This window comes from Cetorhinus maximus, chromosome 1 (assembly GCF_964194155.1).
Source record: "Cetorhinus maximus chromosome 1, sCetMax3.hap1.1, whole genome shotgun sequence".
NCBI lineage: Eukaryota > Metazoa > Chordata > Chondrichthyes > Lamniformes > Cetorhinidae > Cetorhinus > Cetorhinus maximus.
Genome location: NC_135879.1, coordinates 148,147,779 through 148,161,141, shown reverse-complemented (window position 1 = coordinate 148,161,141; position 13,363 = coordinate 148,147,779). Strand labels below are relative to the sequence as shown.

Below are 13,363 nucleotides of genomic sequence, written 5' to 3'. Positions count from 1 at the left end.
TTAGTTTCTAGGCATTCAAATACACCATTGAAGTAGTGGCACTTTTGCATCACTTGTGTGCAGATTTTTCCAGTCCGCAAGGCAAACTAGCCATGATATTTTTTGATTTAGCAAAATTGATGGAGGAATTATCCTGTTTGCTACATTCAGCAATTTATCCAATTCATTCAAAAATAATGTGTTTCCAATTTCACTGCACATAATCACTAAAGCAATTTTTCACAATCCAATTTATTTCGTACGGCTTTATCCTCTAATGAATTAAAATGCTGCATTTAAGTAACTTAACTGACATCCATTTAAGTAAAAAGGGCCCAGGGACACAATGGCCTAATAATCATAATGATCACCAGTGCTTCACCCAGAACATCGTCAGCCATTTATCAATCTCTACAACAATCACCCAAGGTTTAAGAAAGCAAACTAGAAGGAAATAAGTGCCACTTTTCCATAAAATGCTGTATTTAGTTAAAGTACAACCTTCTTCCATTGGAAATCCAATGTTGAAATGAAATGTCATTTCTCACTAATGAATTACTTCTTTCAAATAGCAGCACTTTGAAAGTATGTGTCCATATCTTTCCTTATCAATGTAAATCGTGCGACGAATAACTCGCCTCCTGATTCCCCAAAACCTGTCCATCATCTACAAGCACGAGTCAGGAGTGTGATGGAATACTCCCCACTTGCCTGGATGAGTGCAGCTCCTACAACACTGAAGAAGCTGGACACCGTCCAGGACAAAGCAGTTCACTTGATTGGCACCACATCCACAAACATTCACTCCCTCCACCACCGACGCACAGTAGCAGCAGTATGTACCATCTACAAGATGCACTGCAGGAATTCACCAAGGCTCCTTCGACAGCACCTTCCAAACCCAAGACCACTACCACCTAGAAGGATAAGGGCAGCAGATAGATGGGAACACCACCACCTGGAAGTTCCCCTCCAAGTCACTCACCATGCTGATTTGAAAATATATCACCGTTCCTTCACTGTCGCTGGGCCAAAATCCTGGAACTCCCTTCCTAACAGCACTGTGGGTGTACCTACACCACATGGGCTGCAGCAGTTCAAGAAGGCAGCTCACCACCACCTTCTCAAGGACAACTAGGTATGGGCAATAAATGCTGGCCTAGCCAGCGAAGCCCACATCCCACAAATGAATTTTTTTAAAAATCGAAAACCTCATTCTCCTCCAAATGTGTTTTCCAATACATCCTGTACCATATCATATGCTATGGTTTAAAGACTGGTAAGTCACTTAAATTATTTTCAATTCAGCGTGCTGTTACCCCACAGCACGTGAGAAGCCAAATTGTGAGATTCAACCTTTAGTGCAAGACCTTGCAGGGTCTTGGATGACATTTATGCAGATTAGATTGGATGCCAAGGTCCGTTTGTCTGATTCAAATTTGCTAACTATTTAGTTTATCACTAGGAGTATGCTAAAGTCATACGAAATCTTCGTAAAACTTCACTCTCTTAGCTTTCATGTTCTTCACATTATAGGTTTTACTCAGTTGTTGAAGTCTATGTAGGTGATATTTTAGAGTGAAGCTTGCAGCTAGCACTTAGGGAGTGTGCACCCTTGAGCAATAATTCTATCATATTATTAAAGTTCCGTATTGTTGCTCTGGCCTGAGGGCACCAGTAATCATTCTCCCCCAAATTTATCTCTCACCTTCTATTCTCCCGAAGGTGCTGAATCTTTCCAGGGTTTGGCTTCAAGATTACCAGCAGTTCTACAGTAGCTAAACCAAGTTGCTATTTTTCTGTGTGAGCCTTCACACAGTGGAAAGTAACAAAGCTAATCCTTAATTGATGTACACACACATTCACTATCTAGAAGAAGTCCCAAGACATAACCCTGAACCCTTGCGGATATTTTTTTTTCCAAACCTGAAGAGCTCTGCTGCCAATTTTAGCCTCCCAACTATGTTCCAAACATTGCCATAAATCCAGCACAGAATCAGGGACTAAACTTGATCCATTTCACTTTGTGCTAAACCATGATGTTCATTAATCCAGTAGTGCATCAAGAATGTTGGATGCCAATGTTTCAACACCAAGGCAGCAGAGACAGAAGAGGTGTCACACAGGAAAGCTGTTGACATTGCACTGAAACTGCAGCATGAAGTACAAGGCAAAATTGTGATTTTTGCACTGGCACAATAGGTTTACAATCCAGCCCATTATTTCTATGCAGGGTATGGATTTGACCAGGCGCAAACCTGTGGTGTAAATAAGTACTGTAAGTGTAACTGATGCTGAAGTGCATTGCATGTAAGCAGCACTAGTAAAGGCAGGAAACAAAGCTGTACAACAGAGTAGAGATTGGATAAGCATGTCTGGCCTAGAAAATGATCCGTGATGAATTATCACGTTTCTGCCTGAGTGCACAACTAGAATTTATAGTTTTGAAATTTATAGCAACTGAAGCTTATAGGGAGTGTATGGCATGGATGAGTCTGAAAAGGCTAGTGTCTCTTTCTTTTGACAGGATTTGGTTTGTGAGGAGTAGGGTTTGTGGAATGAGTAATGACTCCATTACACTTTGATTACTGCATTACCAGGGTTGCATTGACAAGGAGAAGAATTAAAGGCATTCAGATGCAACCAGCTGTGTAATTTAATTTAACCTTCCATATTGTTCCTAATGTCTTGAATTATTTGATCTCTGCACTGCACCAGCAAACTTAGGTTAGACCACACAGAGGCACAATATGGAATGTCCATCCAGGTAACAGTGGCATTTTATCAATGAAAACTAAGAGCAGTAAATATTGTTCATTTACGTGGAGACTCCTTGCCATGACAAAAAGATAGCTTCTCTGGAAAATTAGTGCATTTATTTGCCTGACAAATCCATTCTTTGATAATATTGTGCTATTGAAGTTAAAACAATTTAAAAAAGCACAGTATTGCCACAACAGAGTCACTGCTCGCTGTGACTGGACTTAAAACGTTAGACAACATTTTCATGCTTTTACTGGGCTGAATTTTTCGTCCCGTGGGCAGGCACGTGCCCGACCTGATCGGGAGTAAAATAGAGCATGATGACATCAGGCGAGCGTCCCGACATCATCGCTCACCCTGGCGATCTTTCAGTCAATGGGTGTGCGCAAGAGTCAGCAGCGTACCCGCTGACAATTAAGAGGCCTATTAAGGCCCTTAAACAAGTAATTTATTTGTATTTTTAGCTGCCCGCTCAACCAGGCGGCCTTCGCATTTTTTACGAAACCTCATCCACTGGCGGGATAAGATTTCCAACGGTAAATAAATAAAGAAGAAACATTTTTTTAACATCATTTTTAACATGTCCCTCTTCATGTGACTAAGTCACATATGAGTACATGGGCAGAATTTTCTGCCTGTCTGGCGGGAGGGCCCGACCCAATCTCCAGTGGGTGGGGAACCGATCCCTGCCAGAGAAACCATTTTAAGTGGGCGAGCCAATTAAGGCCCGCCCAGTGTGACGTCTATGCACTTCCTGTGTGGGCGGGAGGGATTCCCCAAATGCGAGAGTGCGCTCTTTCGCGCATGTGCACGAAAGAGCGCATATCTCCATGAGGCTAAGTGCTGCCTCAGGGAGATCACTGACAGTTGTATAAACTTTAAAAATAGAAAAATAATGAAATCCTTAACATGTCCCCATCATGTGACAATGTCACACGAGATGGGACATGTTAATAAATTTCACTGAAACTTTAATAAACTTTTTTAAACCCTACATGAAACCTCATCCTGCCAGTGGGATGTTTTTTCAGAAGCCCACTGGGGCTCCTGGCCTGCCCACCAACCTTAAGGGCAGGGCCTTTAATTGTTTTAATTATCCCGTCTTTGGCCTTAATTGGCCATTGACAGGTCGGCGGGCAGACAGCTGATCTCACTGTGCTCCCACCATCCTGAAAATTTAAATGGGGCGGGATGACTTTGGGGGTTCCGCTATTTAAGAAGGGTTGTAGAGATAAGCCAGGGAACTACAGGCCAGTGAATCTCATATCAGTGGTAGGGAAACTATTGGAGAAAATTCTGAAGGAGAGAATATATCTCCACTTGGAGAGGCAAGGTTTGATCAGGGATAGTCAGCATGGCTTTGTCAGAGGGAGATCATGCCTAACAAATTTGATTGAATTTTTTGAGGAGATGACCAGGTGTGTAGATGAGGGTAGTGCAGTTGATGTAGTTTATATGGATTTCAGCAAAGCCTTTGACAAGGTCCCACATGGGAGATTTATAAAGAAGGCAAATGCACATGGGATACAGGGTAATTTGATAAGGTGGATTCAAAATTGGCTTAGTTGTAGGAGGCAGAGGGTGATGACAGAAGGATGCTTTAGTGACTGGAAGCCAGTGTCCAGTGGAGTACCACAGGGATCTGTGCTGGGCCCCCTATTATTTGTCATTTATATAAATGACTTAGATGACTATGTGGGGGGGTAGGATTAGTAAGTTTGTGGATGACACAAAGATTGGCCGGGTGGTTAACATTGAGGTTGAGTGTCTTGGGCTACAGAAAGATATAGACGGGATGGTCAAATTGGCAGATAAGTGGCAGATGGAATTTAACCCTGAAAGGTGTGAGGTGATACACTTTGGAAGGAGTAATTTGACAAGGAAGTATTCAATGAATGGCATGACACTAGGAAGTTCTGAGGAACAAAGGGACCTTGGCGTGTGTGTCCATAGATCTCTGAAGGCGGAGGGATATGTTAGTGGGGTGGTGAAAAAGGTACATGGGACACTTGCCTTTATCAATCGAGGCATAGATTACAAAAGTAGGGAGGTTATGTTGGAGTTGTATAGAACCTTGGTGAGGCCACAGCTGGAGTACTGTGTGCAGTTCCGGTCGCCACATTATAGGAAGGATGTGATTGCACTGGAGGAGACTCAGAGAAGATTCACCAGGATGTTGCTTGGGATGAAACATTTAAGTTATGAAGAGAAGTTGGATAGACTTGGGTTGTTTTCGTTGGAGCAGAGAAGACTGAGGGGCAACCTGATCGAGGTGTACAAGATTATGAGGGGCATGGACAGGGTGGATAGGGAGCAGCTGTTCCCCTTAGTTGAAGGGTCGGTCACAAGGGGGCATAAGTTCAAGGTGAGGGGCAGGAGGTTTAGGGGGGATGTGAGGAAAAGCTTTTTTACCCAGAGGGTGGTGATGGTCTGGAATGCACTGCCTGGGAGGGTGGTGGAGGCGGGTTGCCTCACATCCTTTAAAAAGTACCTGGATGAGCACTTGGCCCATCATAACATTCAAGGCAATGGGCCAAGTGTAGGAAGGTCAGGTGTTTCTCACGTGTCGGTACAGACTCAATGGGCTGAAGAGCCTCGTCAGCTCTGTGATTCTGTGAAAAGCATCAGTCCAACTGGTGACAGTGTAGAAATGGCATGTGTCCAAACGGTAACACTTTACAAGTCTGACAATCTCCAGGAACTGGGTTCAGATTTTATTTCGTGAAATTCAAAGATTTGAACTCTATATCAAAGTTTCAAAGTCATAGAGTCATAGAATTTTACAGCACAGAAAGAGGCCCCTCGGCCCATTGTGTCTGCGCCAGTCATCAAGCCCCTATCTGCTCTAATCTCATTTTCCAGTACTTGGCCCTGTAAGTTCTGGCGTTTCAAGTGTTCATCTAAACACTTCTTAAATGTTGTGAGGGTTCCTGCCTCTACCACCCTTTCAGGTAGTGAGTTCCAAATAGCCCCCCACCCTCTTGGTGAAAAAATATTTCCTTAAATCCCCTCTAAACCTTCTGCCCCTTACCTTAAATCTATGCCCCCTAGTTATTGACCCCTCCACTAAGGGGAAATTTTCCTTCCTATCTACCCTATTTATGTCCTTCATAATTTTGCATACCTCAATCAGGTCCCCCCTCAGCCTTCTCTGCGCTAAGGAAAACAACCCCAGCCTATCTAGTCTCTTTTCATAGCTGAAATGCTCCAGCCCAGGCAACATCCTGGAGCAGCATTTTCCCCCCGTCGGGGGGGATGTGCGGAGCGAGCGCAGGCAGGCGGGTTCCCGATTGGCGCCCCCGATTGGGGGCGTGCTGCCATTTTACGTGGGCGGGCCAGTGTGATGTCCGCTCGGAAGCGCTGTGTGCTCCCTTTACTGGGGAGGGTGTGTTGTGGATGGTGGTGTGGGGTGGGGGGGGGGGGGGGGAGGTGGTGGAGGGGGGGGAGGGTGGGGGTGGAGGGGGGGGGGTCCCTGAGTCCGCTCTTTCACACAGATCTCCCTGGAGCAAAGTGCCGCCTCAGGGAGGTCAGTGGAAGTTTTAAAAATTTTTGGAAGGGTAGAAAAAATATTCCTGACATGTCCCCTCATGTGACACTGTCACATGAGCAGGGACATGTCAATTTCTTATATTTAAATATTTTATACACATTTTAAATCCCTCATGAAACCTCATCTCACCTGTGGATGAGGTTTCATGTTTTTTCTGAAGGCCGCCTGGGCTCTTCACCTGCCCACCAACCTTAAGGTTGGACAGGCAGGCCCATTAATTGCCTTAATTACTTTCTTAAAGGCCTTAAGTGGCCGTTGACAGTTCGGCGGGCACGCAGCTGAGTCGGCTGCACGCCCGCCTAACTGAAAATCTAAATGACGCGGGGTGACGTTGGGATACTTGCCCAACGCCACCCCGCATCATTTTACGTGTCGGTGAGCGGACCCCGCCCCCTGCTCACTGGCTGGAAGATTCAGCCCCTGGTGAATCTCCTCTTCACCCTCTCCAGTGCAATATAGTGCGGCGATCAGAACTGCACACAGTACCCCAGCTGTGGCCTAACTAGCATTTTATACAGCTCCAACATAACCTCACTGCTCTTGTATTCAATGCATCAACCACTAAAGGCAAGTATCTCATATGCCTCCTTAAACACCTTCTCTACCTGTCCTGCTGCCTTCAAGGATCTATGGACATGCATACCAAGGTCTTTCTGACCCTTTGTACTTCCTAGGGTCCTACCATTCATCCTTCACCTTGTTAGCCCTTCCAAAATGCATCACCTCACACTTTTCAAGATTAAACTCCATTTTCCACTGTTCTACCCATCTGACCAGCCCATCTATATCGTCTTGTAGTCTAAGGCATTCCTCCTCGCTATTTACCACACCACCAATTTTCATGTCATCTGTGAATTTACTGATCATACCTCCTACATTCATGTCTAGATCATTAATGTACACTACAAACAGCAAGGGATCCAGCACCGAACCCTGTGGTACACCACTGGACACAGGCTTCCAGTCACAAAAACAACCTTTGACATAAGCCTCTGCCTCCTGCCACTAAGTCAATTTTGGATCCAATTTGCCAAATTGCCCTGGATCCCATTGGCTCTTACCTTCTTGACCAGTTTCCCATGCGAGACCTTGTCAAAAGCCTTACTGAAGTCCATGTAAGCTACATCTGCTGCACTACTCTCATCTACACACCTAGCCGCCTTCTCAAAAATTCAGTCAAATTTGCTAGACATGATTTCTTCTGACAAAGCCATGCTGACTATCCTTGATTAATCCTTGCCCCTCCAAGTGGAGATTCATTCTGTTCATCGGAATTTTTGCCAAAAGTTTCCCTACCGCTGATGTTAGACTCATTGGCCTTTAGTTAATTCGAATCCAGAGTTCGCCAAAATTTTAAATAACATAAAACTTTAAGTTTTATCAGTAAATAAGCCAAGGTCTTTAAATGAAATCTTGGACTAATTTGTTCCATATTTGTTTTCAACCTTGTAAAATCTGCATTGTGGGAGTTGTTACTGGAAAACATCAGCAGTATACAGTACTTTTAAAACTGGACAGACCATGAAAGTCCTTGGCTCGGATTCTGCTCAGTGTTATTTCAGTTGGTCTCAGGTACAGCAGGACTGGTAAAGTTAGAGATTGACCCCAGCGTCCTGGCCCAGGGAGAAGGAAGATCAACCACAATTCTCACTTTTAATGGCCTTTCAGTGGCTTCCATTGTGATTGTGAGGTGACGATAGTTGGACAACACTGTGGTGGCCGCCTTGACTCACGCCAACACACATTCTCCAGAATCACAGATGAACAACAGATAATTGGATGAGTTACTGGAAGACTAGCAGCGCACTTCTAAATGACGTACTACCTTCAATGCCACAGCAGGCACTGGGGAGAATAGGAACTGTAACGCAACAGATAGGACATCTACTGCAGCATAAACTTAACGCAATGACAAGGACATTGCTGTTGAGGCTTTACAACAGTCTATTTTAATGTTGTAACACTGGCTTTTTAAAGTTAATTCAAAATCAGTTTAATTCTCACTACCCCTCTCCCACATCTGAAACTCAGATTTTAACTCTCTCTATCAGTTGATTTTGCTCAGTTTTGATTTGTTTAAGAATCTGGCTTGTTTAGTATATGGTGGTCATGTGGAAACAATTTATCTTCATTAAGACAGTTGCTCCATGTCCTGCAACCCAGATATTTCAAGTTTCTGAGCACATGAGCTGTTGTGAGGCTGTTTTTGATTCTAGTCCAGAAAACAGGACAAGAAAATTTCTGATTAATGTGCCAGAATTAAAGTCAATGGCTGGAAACTGAGAACAGTTGTGAGCTGAGTGCACAGAATAGTGCAAACTAGATCCTCCTGCTGGATCACTCCTGCCAATGTTAAACTCAGTTGGTTACGTTGCCTCAGCTAAATGATTCTATTGCCTTAAAATCTCTCTATCGCTTCATCCACAGTGATTTCCTCCAGCCTCGTGCACTGGCACATATCCACTGCTCTTCCGACACCAAGCTATTCCTCTTTTGCTCTAATTTCACTAATCACTGTTTCAGCCATTATGTTTCTGCCCTCTGACATTACCTCTCTAACTTCAGCTACCTTGCCACCTTCATCCCTGCTTTCCAAAGGCGACTCTTTGTCCCTGCTTTCTACTCCTCCTCCAACCCTTATCTCATATTATTCTTTCTCCCTTTTGATTGGTGTCTGCTTTAATCCACCAACATGTAAAATGCTTTGAGACTTGGTTTCCTCTGTGAGGTGAGACATAGAAATGTAGGTTTTTGTATAAAAATGATGCAACACCTGGGGGTTGAAATTAGTTAGAGCCTGGCAATGGCCATGATTGGAGAGGTGGCTGAGGCACAAGCCCAAGGAGGTTGCCTGAAATTGAACCGTGACCATCATCTTAATGATTGGGGCAAGCGACTGAGGCTTGTTGTGCCTCCGGGGCAACACACTGTGCCAAAGAGGACCAATTTGTCACCTGCCTTTCTGGCAATAGCCATCAAGTCGGCCATCAAGGAGGACACAAATAACAGACCAGAAATGTTGGGGAACACAGAGTTTAGTGAGAGGGAGGAACTGAAAGAGATCAGTGTTAGTAGGGAAATGATGTTGGAGAAATTGATGGGATTGAAGGCCGATAAATCCCCAGGGCCTGATAATCTACATCCCAGAGTACTTAAGGAAGTGGCCCTAGAAATAGTGGATGCATTGGTGCTCATCTTCCGAGATTCTATAGACTCTGGAACAGTTCCTGCAGATTGGAGGGTAGCTAATGTAACCCCACTATTTTGAAAGGGAGGTAGAGAGAAAACAGGGAATTTTAGACTAGTCATCCTGACATCGGTAGTGGGGAAAATTCTTGACTCCATTATAAAAGATTTAATAGCTGAGCACTTGGAAAACAGTGGCAGAATCGGACAGAGTCAGCATGGATTTACGAAAGGGAAATCATGCTTAACAATTCTATTGGAATTTTTTGAGAATGTAACGAGTAGAGTTGATGAGGGGGAGCCAGTGGATGTGGTTTATTTGGACTTTCAGAAGGCTTTCGATAAAATCCCATTTAAGAGATTAGCATGTAAAATTAAAGCACATGGGATTGGGGATAGTGTATTGAGATGGATAGAACACTGGTTGGCACACAGGAAACAAAGAGTAGGAATAAACGGGTCTTTTTCCGAATGGCAGGCAGTGACTAGTGGGGTACCACAGGAATCGGTGCTGGGACCCTAGTTATTTACAATATATATTAATGATTTAGATGAGGGAATTAAATGTAATATTTCCAAATTTGCAGATGACAAAAAGCTGGGTGGGAGGGTGAGCTGTGAGACGGATGCAGGGATGCTTCAGTGTGATTTGGACAAGCTGAGTGAGTGGGCAAATGCATGGCAAATGCAGTATAATGTGGATAAATGTGAGGTTATCCACTTTGATAGCAAAAACAAGAAGGCAGATTATTATCTGAATGGCTATAAATTGAGAGAGGGGAATGTGCAATGAGACCTGGATGTCCTCGTACGCCTGTCGTTGAAGGTAAGCATGCAGGTGCAGCAGGTGGTAAAGAAGGCAAATGGTATGTTGACCTTCATAGCGAGAGGATTCGAATACAGGAGCAGGGATGTCTTGCTGCAATTATACAGGGCCTTGGTGAGACCATACTTGGAATATTGTGTGCAGTTTTGGTCTCCTTATCTGAGGAAGGATGTACTTGCTATAGAGGGAGTACAGCGAAGGTCTACCAGACTGATTCCTGGGATGGGGGAACTGACATATGAGGAGAGATTGAGTCGGTTAGGATTATATTCGCTGGAGTTCAAAAGAATGAGGGGGGATCTCATAGAAACCTATAAAATTCTAACAGGACTAGACAGGGTAGGTACAGGAAGGATGTTCCCAGTGGTGGGGGAGTCCAGAACCAGGGGTCACAGTCTGAGGATACGGGTAGGCCATTTAGGACTGAGATGAGGATAAATTTCTTCACCCAGGGAGTGGTGAGCCTGTGGAATTCGCTACCACAAAAAGTAGTTGAGGCCAAAACATTGTATGTTTTCAAGAAGGTGTTAGATATAGCTCTTGGGGCGAAAGAGATCAAAGGATAGGGGGAGAAAGCGGGAGCAGGCTATTGAGTTGGATGATCAGCCATGATCATAATGAATGGCGGAGCAGGCTTGAAGGACCTACTCCTGCTCTTATTTTCTATGTAAGTAAGGGCAGGTGGGTGAAGAGAAGAGTGGAGTGGTTATCATAGAGTTTACAACATTAATGGGGAGAGAAGAGGAGGACTCTTGCTCATTCTGACTTCACATCGAGGAAAGTAGAAGGAACTTTCCTGATGGTTTCAAGCTGGGTTGGGCCACTGTATATCTGGTAAAGTTACAATTTATTTTTATTCATTCATAGGATAGGGGCATTGCTGGCTAGGCCAGCATTTATTGCCCAACAGAATTGAGTGCCTTGCTAGGCCATTTCAGAGTCAACCACATTGCTGTGGGTCTGGAGTCACATATAAACCAGACTAGGTATGGACAGCAGATTTCCTTCTTTCAAGGGCATTAGTGAGCCAGATGGGTTTTTATGACAATCAACAATGGTCAACATTAGACTTTGATTTCAATAAAAAATCTAGGATCTAGGTGGTGGTGTAGTGGTATTGTCACTGGACAAGTAATCCAGAGACCCAGTATGATACTCTGGGGATCCTTGGTTCAAATCTCAAATTTGATTTCAATAAAAAAAAAGCTAGAATTAAAATTTCACCATCTGCTGTGGTGGGATTTGAACCAAAGCCCCCAGAGCATCATGCTGGGTCTCTGGATTACTTGTCCAGTGACAACACCACCACCTCCCCTTATTTGGTACTTTTGTAGCACAAGCTCAGGCTAGTCATAAAGAATTTAGCAAATGGATCCTGAAATGGGTACCCACCCTCATTTCAATATTGAGAGGCGTCTCAAAAAAAGCCCTCACTAATTTAGCGGTGACGCGAATGCACATTCAGATCACATGTGAGCAGTTGCACTGTTAAATTTGTCATTGTTGCATTTTTAAGCCTGATAAATGGCTGCAATGCATACCAATTTGTATTACCAGATGTCTACTGAAGGAACTGTTAGCATAAATCATAATGAAGTTTCATAGGTATGAAGTATTATTGAGTGCTGTACTCGCTAAAAGAGCATCAGTGCATTGGGAAGCTTTTAGGCAGGTTTAGCTCTGACAAGGAGCAAATATTAACTAAAACAGAAAGTGCCAGAACAGCTCAGCAGGTCTGGCAGCATCTGTGAAGGGGGAAGCAAAGTTAATGTTTTGAGTCTAAAATAACACTTCTTTGGAACTGTTCTGTAGACCTGCTGAGTTCTTCCAGCGCTTTCTCTTTTTTTTATTTCAGATCTCCGGCATCTGCAGTATTTTGCTTTCATTTTAGGAGCAACTATTAACCTGTCCATTTTTCAGCTATTCTAATATGCTTGTGAGCGCAGCTGCAGACCTTCTCAATCCAATTTTAAAACATTTATGTGAAATGAAAAAGTGCCTAACTCCAGACACGGTCGATGCCAGAATACTCGTGCCTCAGTTTGCATCATTGTTTACAAACGCAATTTTGTCACACTCCCTTTGCTGTGAATGACTCTAATGTCCCATTACTTTATGGGCAGCATCTTCCAATTGGTGAGCAGGGGTGGGGCCCGCTCGCCAATGCATAAAATGACGCAGGGGTACGTCAGGCATGCGTCCCGACGTCACCCCGTGTCATTTAGATTCTCAGTTCGGCGGGCGTGCAGCCGATTCAGCCGAGCAGTCAACGGCCTATTAAAGCCATTAAAAAACTAATTAAAATGATTAATGGACCTGCCCGAACAACCTTAAGGTTGGCGGGCAGGCCGGGAGCCCTGGCGGGCTTCATAAAAAGCATGGAACCTCATCCACGGGTGGGATGAGGTTTCATTAGGGTATTTACATTTTTGTGAAATGTTTCAATAAAAGTTATGGACATGTCCCAACACATGAGGGGACATGGCAGGAAAATTTTTAAATCACCTTTATTTAAAGTTTTCAATCGGAGCCAATCTCCCTGAGGCAGCACTTTGCCTCAGGGAGATCTGCGTGCTCCTTTGCGCGCATGCGCGACAAAGCGCATTCCCAGCTGAGGGAATCCCCCCCTGCCCGCATAGGGAGTGCACAGCGCTTCCTGGCAGATGTCACGCTGGGCGGGCCTTAATCGGCCCGCCCATGTAAAATGGTGGCACCCCCCCCAACCAGGAGCGCTGATCGGAAGGCTGCATGCCCGCGCCCACTCCCGCACTTCCACCCCGACAGGGGGGAAAATGTTGCCCTATGTTGCTCCACACTGGTGGAAGTGTTAGATAAGAAACTGTCGTCCAGAATCTCTGAGACTCACAAGTAGAGGTGTATTTTTCTGGAGATGGCAATACTTCTCACAATATGTCATCAACATAGTAAAGGATAGCATATGTTTTTTTGGAAAAATATACTTTATTCATAAAATATCTGAAAGAACATTACAAAACATTTCAAAATGGCAAGGACAGAAAATTTCAGCCACTTCTCCAAGCCAGTGATAAGGCTCGTTG

General features: G+C 44.2%; 1 protein-coding gene across 5 annotated transcripts in view; it reads left to right on the top strand.

Moving 5' to 3' along the window:
* Window positions 1-13,363, top strand: part of dlc1 (DLC1 Rho GTPase activating protein) — a 585,847-nt gene that overhangs the window by 198,060 nt on the left and 374,424 nt on the right. The window lies entirely within an intron of this gene.